At 47.7% G+C, this 12,249-nt stretch overlaps 1 protein-coding gene across 2 annotated transcripts in view; it reads left to right on the top strand.

The window, feature by feature from the left end:
* NUP93 (nucleoporin 93) overlaps positions 1-12,249 on the top strand; it is a 1,186,812-nt gene that overhangs the window by 1,125,016 nt on the left and 49,547 nt on the right. The gene's annotated exons all lie outside the window — the stretch shown is intronic.

Genomic DNA, 12,249 nt, shown 5'->3' on the forward strand with positions numbered 1-12,249 from the left:
TTTTTTTTAATTTATTTATTATTTATTTATCTAATCTCCTCTGCTCTGCACTTTCCACTCTCCCCCTTCCATGCACTTTTTCCCTTTCCCCGTCCCATGCACTTGCGCGTTCTCAATGTCACTGGGCCTAGTAAGATCATTGTTGTTTGTGTTCTCTCTTGTTTCCCCTCCCTTGCCTAGTCGCGCTCTGAAACACCTGTGTACGAGTGCGATACAAATAAAATGTCATATATCATAAATTAAATGATCTTTCCAGGTCCATTGATATCACATCGAGGGACACAGATTACACTCCTTCAGTGTCTACCTTAACAGAAGCTATACACTCTCAGGCCAAGGATCCCATGGATCCTTTTCAGTTTCAAGATGTCCCCAGCTCTAGTCAGTGGACTAGAGAAGTTTGAAAGGGCCATGAAAATAATGTCATGTTTTGTTGACTTCATGCATGTACAGGCACTCTGAACAATTTACAGACCCACAGGAGGAAGGGGAATCTCCTGCTAAAACACAAAGGTTACACTCATTGCACCCATCGGACACATCTTCAACTCAAACTGCTCCTACACATGATCACGACACATCAGATGATATATTCAGCATTGATAACCAACAGCAAAAGGGTGAATATTCACAAGATGACCAATTCACACAAGATTAGTATTGTGATGCCGATGACCCAGACATTTGTCTTACCTTCACCTAAAGACCAAGACCTGCCCATTGCTAATTCCCCTATAGATAATCAGCTACAATATAATGAGCGACTTATTAATGCGGCTGATCATTTTACAATCGACACACAAGAAGCCCTGCAGGACACAGACTTTGTGGGCCACATTTTAGTTGATAAGAAGTCAGTCACATGGTTAATACCTTTACTACAGTCAGTACAAAGATGTATTCAGCCATCTTTGCTAACTCCATCATTAACTAGAGCCGTTAACCCTAGGACTGAAAAAACTTTTAACTCTGCTCCTACAGATTCCCCTCTATATTAGGGGACAACTTAAACCGTATTCTTTAGTCGTAACAACCACAAGGAGAAGAGAAGGTTACTCTGTTAGCATCTGCAGAGGCACCTACTGAGAAAGAGAGTAAAAAACAATTCAAACTAGGCAGAAAGGTGGCTACATCTGCAGCGTACCAAACACACATTGTTAACAATACCACCTTATTGGCAACCTATAACTGCCACCTATGATACACTGTCCAACAACAACTTCATACTGTTTCAGGGCCCCTAAAATCCCAGATTTTAAAATCTGTGTCTGAAGGCAAACCCGTTACCAACTGCATTCCCAAGAACAACCTAGATGCAGCAGACAATGCTGGCTGCATTATTGCAGAAGGTACTCTTTTGAAATGACACTCTTGGCTCCGACAATCAGGTTTCAAACTAGAAACACAGGCTACATTGCTAAATATGCCCATTGCCCCAGTGTTCTTTTTGACAAAGCTGTTGATGATGCACTAAAGAGTGCAAAAGAACATCATGAGACCCTAAAATCCTTATGTGAAATAACAAACCATATCTACAAGAGGGGTGTTCCTTTTACAGCCAGGGATTCCCACGCTCACAGGGTTAGAATCAAAGACAGTCCTCTTTTTGTGTCAACCCACAAAGCCAATCCAACCCTTATCAGTCAAGTGTTTAAAGGGGCTATAGAAGAGCTTGAGGTAGAGCCACCACTGCTAGAGATGCCTCTGCCTCTAGGCAATGACATTCCAGTGCAGGTTCCCTCCCATGCATCTCCAATAGGAGGTCACGTGTCAATTCACCCACACATGGAAGGGAATCACATCAGATTAGTGGGTGTGATCTCCAGTGGCAGGGGGGTTACTCAATCGAGTTTATGGAGAAAACACAACATCCTCCACCAAGACACAGGAAGGTGTCGCCACAGCATCAAAAGATCCTACAAGAAGAAATCAAGTGTCTCCTTCAAAAAAGTGCAATAGAGCTAATTCCAGCTCACTAGGTAAACAAGGGTATCTATTCAGTGTACTTCCGAGTGCCAAAGAAAGATTGAACTATGCGTCCTTTGTTAGACCTGTGTCCAGCCAACACATATGTGAAACCACAAACGTTTCGAATGACAGCACTTCAAGAGGTAATCCCCCTCTTAAAACAGGGGGATTACATGGCAACATTGGACATGAAAGATGCATGCTTTCATATGTCAATGCTACCAGTGCCCCGAAAGTACCTGCGCTTCCAACTAGGAAATACCCACCATCCGTTCAAGGTGCTCTTCTTCAGCATTTCAGGTGTTTACCCAAAGTACAAGCAGTGGTAGAAGAACACATGTGAAGGCAATCCATCCCAGTGTACCCTTACCTAGACAACTGGCTCATAACAGAAGAAACACTGCAAGTGTGTCAAAATAACACTCAAACAATACTGTTCTGTTGGGTTTAACAATCAACAAGAAAAAGTCAAGTCTCATCCCCTGTAACGCTCACCTGATTCCCGTAGAGGCGCCGGTCTTGACTGGGCGTATACCGTATCTTCAAAGGTGATGTGTAACACACGGCTGGCTCTTTGGGCTGGACCTCTGTGCACTGTATGTCTGACTCGAAGGGTAAGATGTCTGCAGATAGAAAATATGGGATTAATGAACTGGGTTATTGAATGTCTCTCTCTTCTTTCCTTTCTCTTCTCCGGTAGAACCCCCAAAGGTTAACGCTCTCACCTTAGGTAAGTGAACGCCGTGCTCTCCATCTGCCTCGGGGCAGGGTGCTGTAACCAGTTTCTTCACTGGATAAGTGGAGCAGGCCTCTTGACTTCAGAGGACTGCTGTCCGTCGTTTACTGCACGAACGGTAAGTTTCGAGTAATTCTAATGTCTTTAAAGTCTTTAGTAATGATGTCTCTTGTTTTGCAGGGTTCCGGCGATGGCGGATGACGGGCTGAAGTGAGTTGAAGATGGAACCTGTGTGATGAATAGAAGCGCCTGGAAGCACGTAAGTAAGCGCTTGTTGCCTGCTTCACGATGCGCTCTAACTGTCTTTTTATTTTGCAGGTACAAGTTCGGAGCGGCTGCAGGGTGCCGGAATACCCACTGGGTTAGATGTGGAAAGGAGTAATGGCACGTGAGTATTAAAGTTCCCCAATGTCTTTAAACGCACCTTGTTTTGTCTTTCAGATGCGGGATGCAGCGCCGAAGGCCTCTGGAGCGTGCGAAGAGTTGGTAAGCTTTTGTCTTTCAGATGCCGGAATGCAGTGTGAAGACCTCCGGAGCGCACGAAGAGTAGGTAAGCCTTTGTCTTTCAGATGCCGGAATGCAGCGCGAGGCGTTGGTGACAGCCGATGGACCAGGTAAGTGAAGAGCTGTCACTGAAGACCGTAATGCTAACCTGTTCTTTCTTGTCTTTATAGGTGTTGCTGAAGACTGGATTCAGGATGGCAAGCCTTTTTCCTTAGGCCCAGGATCAGATGCAGAAGGCACGATGAGCGTTCTGCTGCAGAGGATGCAGAATAACGCAAAGCAAGATTCATCCATCGGGTGTGGTTTAAATAGCCTCCTGTAGTGCTTAGGTGTCTCCTTCCACAGCCACGCCTAGGTAAGAAAAGAGTTCCTGCTTTCCAGAAGAGTTCCAGTGTTCTGAACCTAGGGAGTGGCTCCTGCCCCACCCAACAGGAAAAGTAGTTCCAAACAGAAGAGGATCAGAGGCTCAACTGGCAGGCAAGTAAGCAGCATGGTCTGCTGCAGGTAAGTCCACCCAAGCATTATGAGCCCGGCGCTTCCAGCGCTGGGACGGGGCATATTTATGAGCCTGGTGCCACTGGCGCCAGGACTGGGTCCAAAAGGTCCCAATTGGGACTGGTTGGCACTCGGAACCTGGGTTATGGATCTGCTTCCAAGGGAGTTTGGAAAACCCTGACCTTTTGGAAGCAGAGATCATGACATCCCCAGTCAAGTAAAGCAATTCCAGGGAGCAATAATAGAAACACAAGAGGGCTTAGTATTTCCCCCAAACAAGAGTCCAGAACATGCTGTTCCAAGTACCTCATTATGTGGCCGGTTGTCAGATAACCATGCGCAAGGAAATGCGCCTGCTCGGGATGATGGTTTCTTGAATATATCTAGTCCCACGTGCTTGTCTGCGCATGCGGCCGGTGCAAGAGTGCCTAGCGAAACAAAGGTCTCAGGCAAGCGGTCAGTGGGATGATCTAGTGGTTGTTTCGCAGATCTTGGTACAGGCTCTACTCTGGTTGTCCAAAGAGAATGTTAAAAGGAAAACCCTTTCACAACCCACCGTTGCAGGCCACTCTCACAACGGGCGCCTCACTCTCAGGATGAGGCGCGCATTGCCTTCATCACAATGAGCACATCGTGTGGACACAACAGCAAAGAATCACATCAACCTACTAGATTTGCTAGCGGTCCTAAAAGCCCTGCACACTTTTCAACATTAATTTATTTTACATTTATAGCTGTGCACAAAGCCCTGAGGCATCTAGGCGCTAGTTGCAGTAGCCCAGTCCACACTGTGTATGACAATGCATGAGGTTACAAAGTAAGAGATTGTTCATAAAGGCAAAATCTGAAGAGCCTCACCCTATGGTGCTCGGGACTACCTTGGGTATGCAGGTAGTCACAAAATAACATTGGTGTGGGTGTACATTCCAAGAAAGGCTCGCCTCATGTTTCAGGGTGCTACGTCAGATAGGCAGGTAGTCGGAAAATAACATTGGTGTGGGTGCACATTCTTGGAAAGTCTCACCCCATGGGGCATGGGGCTATGTCGGATTTGCATATGGGCTTAAAAATAAAATTGGTGTAGCTGCACATTCCGGGAAAACCTCACCGCATGCCGCAGGGGGCTACATCGGATATGCAGGTGGGACTACAAATAACATTGCTATGGGTGCTGTGAGATGGCCATGGTATCAAGAGATGACAAAGACAACAGATTTCAATTTTCAAAGAATGTTTTATTTCGAATATCAGGATGGTGTAACTAACCTATCCTATTGCTAAGGTAGGCATTTCTCCTACTTAAATAAACAAAGGGAAGTCTGTGTCTGCAAGTCCAAATCAAAATTCTGTCTGTGTCGAAAAAAAATATGCTTATCGTCACATCTAAAGAAAACATGGTATGGCGTTTTAGCCAACAGAATAGTGTTAGAAAATAAAGTCTCAGCTGTTCTGGGCTCAGAGTTCTTTCTTGGGTTCCCTATACCAAGTTCCGCACAGCTCTGATGGATGCTTGTCTCCACAGTGTTAAGTCAAATCTTGAGGTTCCCTCCCCCAAGACAGTGGGCCTCATTACGACCCTGGCGGAATGGGTTTAATGGCGCCGGTAAAGGTGCTGGTGCCATTAAATCCATTCCGCCCTATTACTATTACGAGGTCCCCTTGCGGGACCCGCTTTGGACGTCTGGTCAGACCAGACGTCCTTTGCGGGTCCTGCAAGGGGACCAGGGAGTTAACAATGGGCCTGTTATTAACGGGCCTGTTAGCTCCCTCCCCATTCCCATTGAGCCCTATGGGGACTCGAATGGGGATGGGTACATTGAATGAGGAATTACCGGGTCCTCCAAGGTTGGAATGGCCCGGTAATTCCTCATTCAAGGAACCCGGACCCGAGTTTGGAGGCAGCCATGCCCTTATTAAGGGCATGGCTGCCTCCAATCTTGTAATGAGGCCCAGTGTCTCTTAGTTCTTTCAACTCTCGGGGTTACCTTCCACAAGATTTCACTGCAGCACTTATACTGCTCAATGTCCAGTACAAGAAAAGTAATAAGTCTAGTTGACCCTCCTTCTGACTTGCTTTACCAATGCTTTCACAGTTCTTCGGGAATCATTTACAATGTCCTTTGTCATCATCTCTCTCTGGTCTAGGCCCAGTTGTCAGTCCACACAGTCCACCCACTACAGGTCATGCAACCAGGAACCCTAAGCATCTCCTTAGCTTGAATGGTGATGTATGTGATCTCACAGTGGGGGAACTTCCTGGTCTAAGTACAGTTGTCAGACCACACGGTCTACTCATCACAGGTCACCCAACCATGAGTTCCCTTAACCTTATTTAGCCACTTCTCAGGCTTCTCTGCCTCAGGTTTCTGACTTCTCACACGTGTATGCACTTTGGTGATTATAACTCTTCTGTTAATGTAACGCTCTTTTGCATCAGTCTTTTGTTTTACCATAGATTTATGGGTCTTTCTCACTGTTTGTTAGAATACTTAAATGATTGTTCAATATTCCATATGCTCTTCGTTTTGTCCACAGTCCTGCTTGCACACAGTCTTATTCAGTAAATCTGTGTGACTTCAAATGTTCGGTTGGTGTTGAATATGCTGCTTTATTATTCAAATAGCACTTAACTTCAAATCTTTGGTTGGTGTTCAATATGCCGTGATCTTATTCAAATAGTACTTCTTAATTCAGTTCGGTGTCTAATATACTCAATTAGTAGTTTCAATTCAGTTTGGTAGTCAATATGGTTCACATTAATTTGGACCGTCACTTGCCTGCGGTCCTGAGATCACTCTGGTCTCCCCATATCCTCTGATACTGGTGCTTCGTACTTCCCCCAGCGACTGCTCCTGTTGCTCTTGCTCACCTTTTCCATAATGGGAAAGCAAACTTGGAAAGCAAACTGCAACATTCATCGGGCACATCTTGACTACACTGCTTGATCTCCTACTTCACAATACACGCAGACCTCGCCTCTCCTGATACTGGTTGCTTTGCAGCTCCAGCTGCCTCCGGCTCTCGGAATGGACAGCGACTCTCTCCCTCTGTTCTGTTTGGCAGCGCCAGCTGCCCGCCTTACAGTTAGAAGGCTCCCGGTCCTGCACCCACCAGCTGCAGGTCTTCCGGGATAGATGCTGGCGTCCAAGAGACCTGAGTCTCTTCCCACCTCAACCTCTCGTTCTCCTTCTGTGTGTTTGGGCCTTTACATTTTATACAACTGAGCCTTATCAAGGGAACTCAGCTGTGAGTTGTTAGCTTGTCTTGCCTGACCATATTAAAGCCGATTAATGGGACATGCCCGATCATCAGCATTGTATGTCTTCATACCCCTCTTCTTCGTCCCAGTACTAGAGTGGTGTTTGTAATAGGAAGTGTGTATTACTCCTAGTTGCATCTACCTCTTCTCAGTACATGGTGGGTATTTATAGGGTAAGATAGGGTCTAAATGAGCATAGCGCATGAAGGTTGAGGGAAGGGGGGAGGTTAAGTCGGTGTTAGGAAAGGGGGAATACCATTTATCTCCGTCAGGCCCCGTCTCGCCAATTCCCAAGCACCTTCAACCCAGGTGATCCTCCCTCGCTTGTCCACCACCAGGATCCAAAAGTGATGGCCCTTCCTTGGCTACCTGAGTAGAAGATTCCTGGTGATCCATGGTAAAACATACGTATAGGTGCAAGTACAGGAATAGTGATGTCTAGAAACATCTAGTTACAGTTACAGTGGATACAAGTTAAGTGGTTATTGGTTCAGAGGAACAGGTTCAATGGTTGCAAGATACATATACAATGGATTTCATGACATTGCGGTTTATGTCTCTGAGAAAGTGTGACGTACCCTGCGTTACTGGGTCCAACACAGTGGAGCGGCCGGATACAGCAGGCACATATAGGCAGCGGGGGTATGGGGCACAGGCCAGAAAAGCCTCACCCGGCAGACAGGGGCTACATTGGCACCGCTAACCAAGGAATCTCGAGTCAAAGGAGTGGTGTTTAATACCGCAGTGGAGGTTGCAGGACCAGTGTTTAGTAAATGTTTTGAGGCGCAGCCACTGGTGAGGATAGGAAAAGGCAAGTGCTGCTGCCATTCCAGAGTACAGGGTAAGAAGGCGAGTCATGGATAGTTGACCCCATAGAGGAGCAGGGGGAGGCAGGTCCAGTCACCGGAAGGCATACTGATATCAGGTTATTTATTTATCTATTCATTTTTCTTTTAAATTGATAGCAGCGCACAAAGACCTGGGGCACCTAGGCGCTAGTTACAGTAAGTGCAGTAGCATAGCCCTCAAGATGTAGGACCATGCACAGGGTTACAAACGTAAGGTTATATTCTGAAAACACACTCCGTAAAGCCCTGCCTCATGGTAGGGGGGGGTGAGCAAACATAAGATGACAAAATAAGTATGAGTCCGCAATCTGGCTAAGTCTCGCCTCATGGTACAAGAAGCTACTTCAGTTATGTAAGCAGACATGAATGACAAAATAAGCGTGATTGAACATTCTGGCAAAGGTTAGCTCTGTAAGTTATGATTAGTATTGCGATAGGTATATCTGTTAATATGAATACAGTTGGAGCGGTGATAGCGCTATCTGGGTGTGCAGGATTTGTTGCCAGTGCCATTTACCAGGGTAGGAGGGGCGGGAATGAGGAAAGGTGAGGCTAATATGGGATCAACTCGCATCAGACTCAGTGCGTCGAGAAAGGAATTGGAACGCGCTGATAAGACCGCCAGATGCAGTGTGAACGGCTTACCTTTTTTTCACAGAAATTGCAATGCTGCCACCTGGTGCATAGGCATGGGGACGTGGTACAGTGGCTATCGCCGGCAGTAGCCTACCAGGCTTTGTAGTCATAAACCAGTGACAGTGCATCAGCCATGATGGAATGGCCTCAATGGTGTTCTGCCTTCATGCATTCTGCGACAGTGGTCGGGCTGCAGCTTAACATAAAGCTGGGATCTAGATTGTCATCCCCACCGGCAGAGACACAAAACATCACTTGGCAGGACAAACATTTCTAGTCCTCACAGACGGTACCACTGCCATGTTCTATCTCAACAAAGAGGGTGGGACACACACTCGAGCTCTGTCCAGGTTAGCCCAAAAGATTCAGAAATGGTCTCTGCAACGCAACATGTTCCTATTGCCATTACACGTTCCGCAGGACAAGAGTGTCAAACTCACACCGATATTTTACACAATATCCTTCGCCCAATGGGGGCATCCACAGTTAGATCTGTTTGCAAAACGCACAATGCCCAGATTTCACATCCAGGTTTCCCCAACCAAAGTCCAAGAGGAATGCACTGTGGATGAGCTGGTCTGGGAAATGTGCTTACGCTTTTCCAAGGATACCTCTCCTCAACAAGATAGCGTAAAAGATGCACCAAGAACAAGTCACTCTAATCCTAATAGTTCCAATGTGGAATTGCAAACCGTGGTTTCCACACCTACTCAAACTGGCGATGTGCAAAACAATGTCCATACAGTATGCTGTCCCAGCACAAGGGGGGACAGCATTACATACATATCCACAAACTCTGAACTTGGCAGCCTGGCTCCTGAAGACATCGAGTTTGGACATTTAAACCTTTCACAAAGTTGTATGGACATCCTGAAAGAGCCACGGAAATGTATTTCAAGACACTGCTACTTTAACAAATGAAAAAGATGGAGGGCGCTCGACAGCCCAGCCAAGATGGCCACCATGGCGCAAGCTCTTTTTCTGCCCGCAATAAATCCAGACATCCTGTGATGTTGGAGTGACGCAAAGCGCAGCCCGTGTGTGTTTTGAAGATCGCAAGCAACTGCTCGCGGGAAGCCGGCGATCCAAAGATCTGCGGCATAGTGTACAACGCCTGCCATCCTCATGGGGCAGCTTAGCACGACAAAGGCGTGTTCGGGAACAACGCAGCAGTGCTCCCCGCAATGGCGGGCTAGTGGTGTCGGAGGGGAAGGAGCCCCGCTCCAAGGAGGCAACGGCTTTGCAGGCTGAGGTCACGGCACTGGGAGGCACCAGTGGAGCGAGCGGAGATCCGGCAGAAGCAAGCAAGCAACATTGTAGAGTGTGTCCTGGAGCCTCCCCAAGCACTTTTCAGAACCGTGGGTTGGAGGCCCCAAAACAAAGAGGATACATGCCATACCACAGCACCGGCGGAGCAAATGGGGATCCGGCAAACGCCTTGGCAAAGAGGCAAGCAACAAGGTGAGCGGTGCTACAGAGCCCAGCGAGTGTTTCAGAGATTGGGAGGCCGGCGGCCCCAGGACGAAGTGGCTATACTCTGTGCCATGGCGTGTCACCCTGGGTTCCTTTGCATTTCCAATGTAGGTCGAGAACATAGCCTGACCCTTGGCCCCCTGTGGGGGACAGTAATGGCAGTGGGCAAGTGGATGCATGTTGTGCAGAACGCTGAGAGGCCCACCATTGGGGAGACCTATTATGTGGAGGCAGCTAAATGCACTATTATGCTGCAGTAACCTGTTCAAGAGTACATGGAGGCCCGATGCAATTTCCCAGCTGAAGCGGGGGGGGGGGAATAGTGCTTTCACCGGCAGAGAAGCTTTGCTAGCGGTGTTGTGCTTGGTTCAGTATATCATTTTCTACAGCCGCAGGCAACCTGTGCTCAGCCCTCCTAGTGGGAAGAGGATTGGTTTCTAATCCGGATCCCATCCTTCACAGGGTACCATGGGGACAAACAGACACCAGACCGTGCTGCCCTACTCTACCCCTTCCCATTCTAAACATGTTGCCTGGGGTGTTTTGGACACTGAGGTGGCAGAGAGTCGCAAGCCATGGCCTTCACTGAAGCACTAAAGAATAGCAAAGGCATGTGTGCGCAGCTCCAAGCGGGCATCCACTTATTGGACGGTAAGCTCGACACCCTCCCCTATAAGGTGGACCCTATCCAGGTCAGGCTAAATTGGATAGGCTTGATGAGGCCAAAACCCTCCTTTCTACTGTTGAGGATGAAAACTTTTTGACATCCAGGGAATTGGCCCAGCTGAAGAAAGCAGTCAAGGACTTAACTGAGAAGCAGAATGACTTGGACTCAAAATCTCACTGAAATAACCTCAGGATAGTGGGGGTCTCGGAGGCAGTTGACAAGGACTCCATGGAGCTTCTAGCAGAGTCCATACTGTATGACGCCTTGTGGGAAGATGGCTTCTCAGTGTTCGTAGTGGAGTGGGCCCACCGTATACCGGGAGGGAAACCTTTGGTGCCTGGTGCGCCGCCTAGGCCGAACATCTCTAGACTCACTTACAGGTACAGAGACTTTGCATCCACCGCTCCAGGGAACTGGGCAGCCTCACTTACAAGGGCGACCAAATCCGGCTTTTCCACAATTTTTCTAATAAAGTTCAGGCCTCCAGAAGAAACTTCATTTATGTCAAGCGGAGACTCAGCGCGACAGGGTTCAAGTACACCATGCTTTTTCCTGCAAGGCTTCGCGTTGAACATAACAGTAGAGCTCTGTTCTTTCAGACCTCGGAAGAGGCGAGCGACTTCCTGGACACAATGGCATACGGATCCGAGACATTGAAGACCAAAAGTAACCCTGGCAAGCCTCAGGACAGAGACCTTGGATGACCTGTGTGCATTATACCTTACTTTCTCTTTTCTGATGTACAGTTGGCTGTATAAGCTCCTCTCCGCTGCATGTATTGACTATGTTGGGAGATGGGGCTTGTTGCCCTTGAGAGTTCCTCATGACTCTATGCAAACTGCTATTGTTGGGGAAGGGGATTTAACTTGCAGAATGGGGTTGCTGGTGGGCGTGGTGGGAGTGGGGTTGGCATTGGGGAAAAGTTTGTAGTGGTTTGGTTTGTTGTTGTTTTTTTCAGGATGGCAGGCTATTTCCTACTTATTGGGGACAATGTGGAAGGCTATGGTCATAATGAGCCTAGTGAAGATGAGAGGAGGGTGACCGTGAGATTACGACTCGGTTAGGGGGGCGCAATCCCCTATGTTAAGATAGTTCAGGTGATAGTTGTTGTGCCTCATGGAGGGCCTGCTACTTAGCTTGGAGCTACAGCAGCATCCCTTGGGTTGGCTGTGGATATTTCTCTCACCTGCCTTGTGGCTCAGGGCATGGGTGAATAGTGGTGGCATCCCAGCCTTCCTGAATGTTTTTTTTTCAGTTCTCACATGGCCGCTGCTGGGGTTAAATGCATGACGTGGAATGTGCATGGTCTTAATTGCCCCTCCAAATCAAGGAACGTATTGTAGTATATGCAGACAGCACATGGACGTGGCCTTCCTGCAGTTGACGCACCTCACCCTCAGATGAAGCTACATTTGGCAGGAGAATTTTCACCATGGAGAAAGACTCTTATACTCAATACCCTAATGGCTTATTGCCATGTGTCTGTCCCCCCCCCCCCACTCCCCCTTAGGATAAATGTTAATTGTTAAAGGATATTTGTACCGCACACTGTTACCAACAGAGTGGTCCCCTGGCGCTCTGGCGGCTCTGAAAAATGGAGGAGGGGGGTGGGTTAGTGGGAATATGCTGGAAAAGTGCAAGAGAGCAGTGATGTGCTGTTGGC

This window comes from Ambystoma mexicanum, chromosome 1q (assembly GCF_040938575.1).
Source record: "Ambystoma mexicanum isolate Mex_15411 chromosome 1q, UKY_AmexF1_1, whole genome shotgun sequence".
Classification (NCBI taxonomy): Eukaryota; Metazoa; Chordata; class Amphibia; order Caudata; family Ambystomatidae; genus Ambystoma; species Ambystoma mexicanum.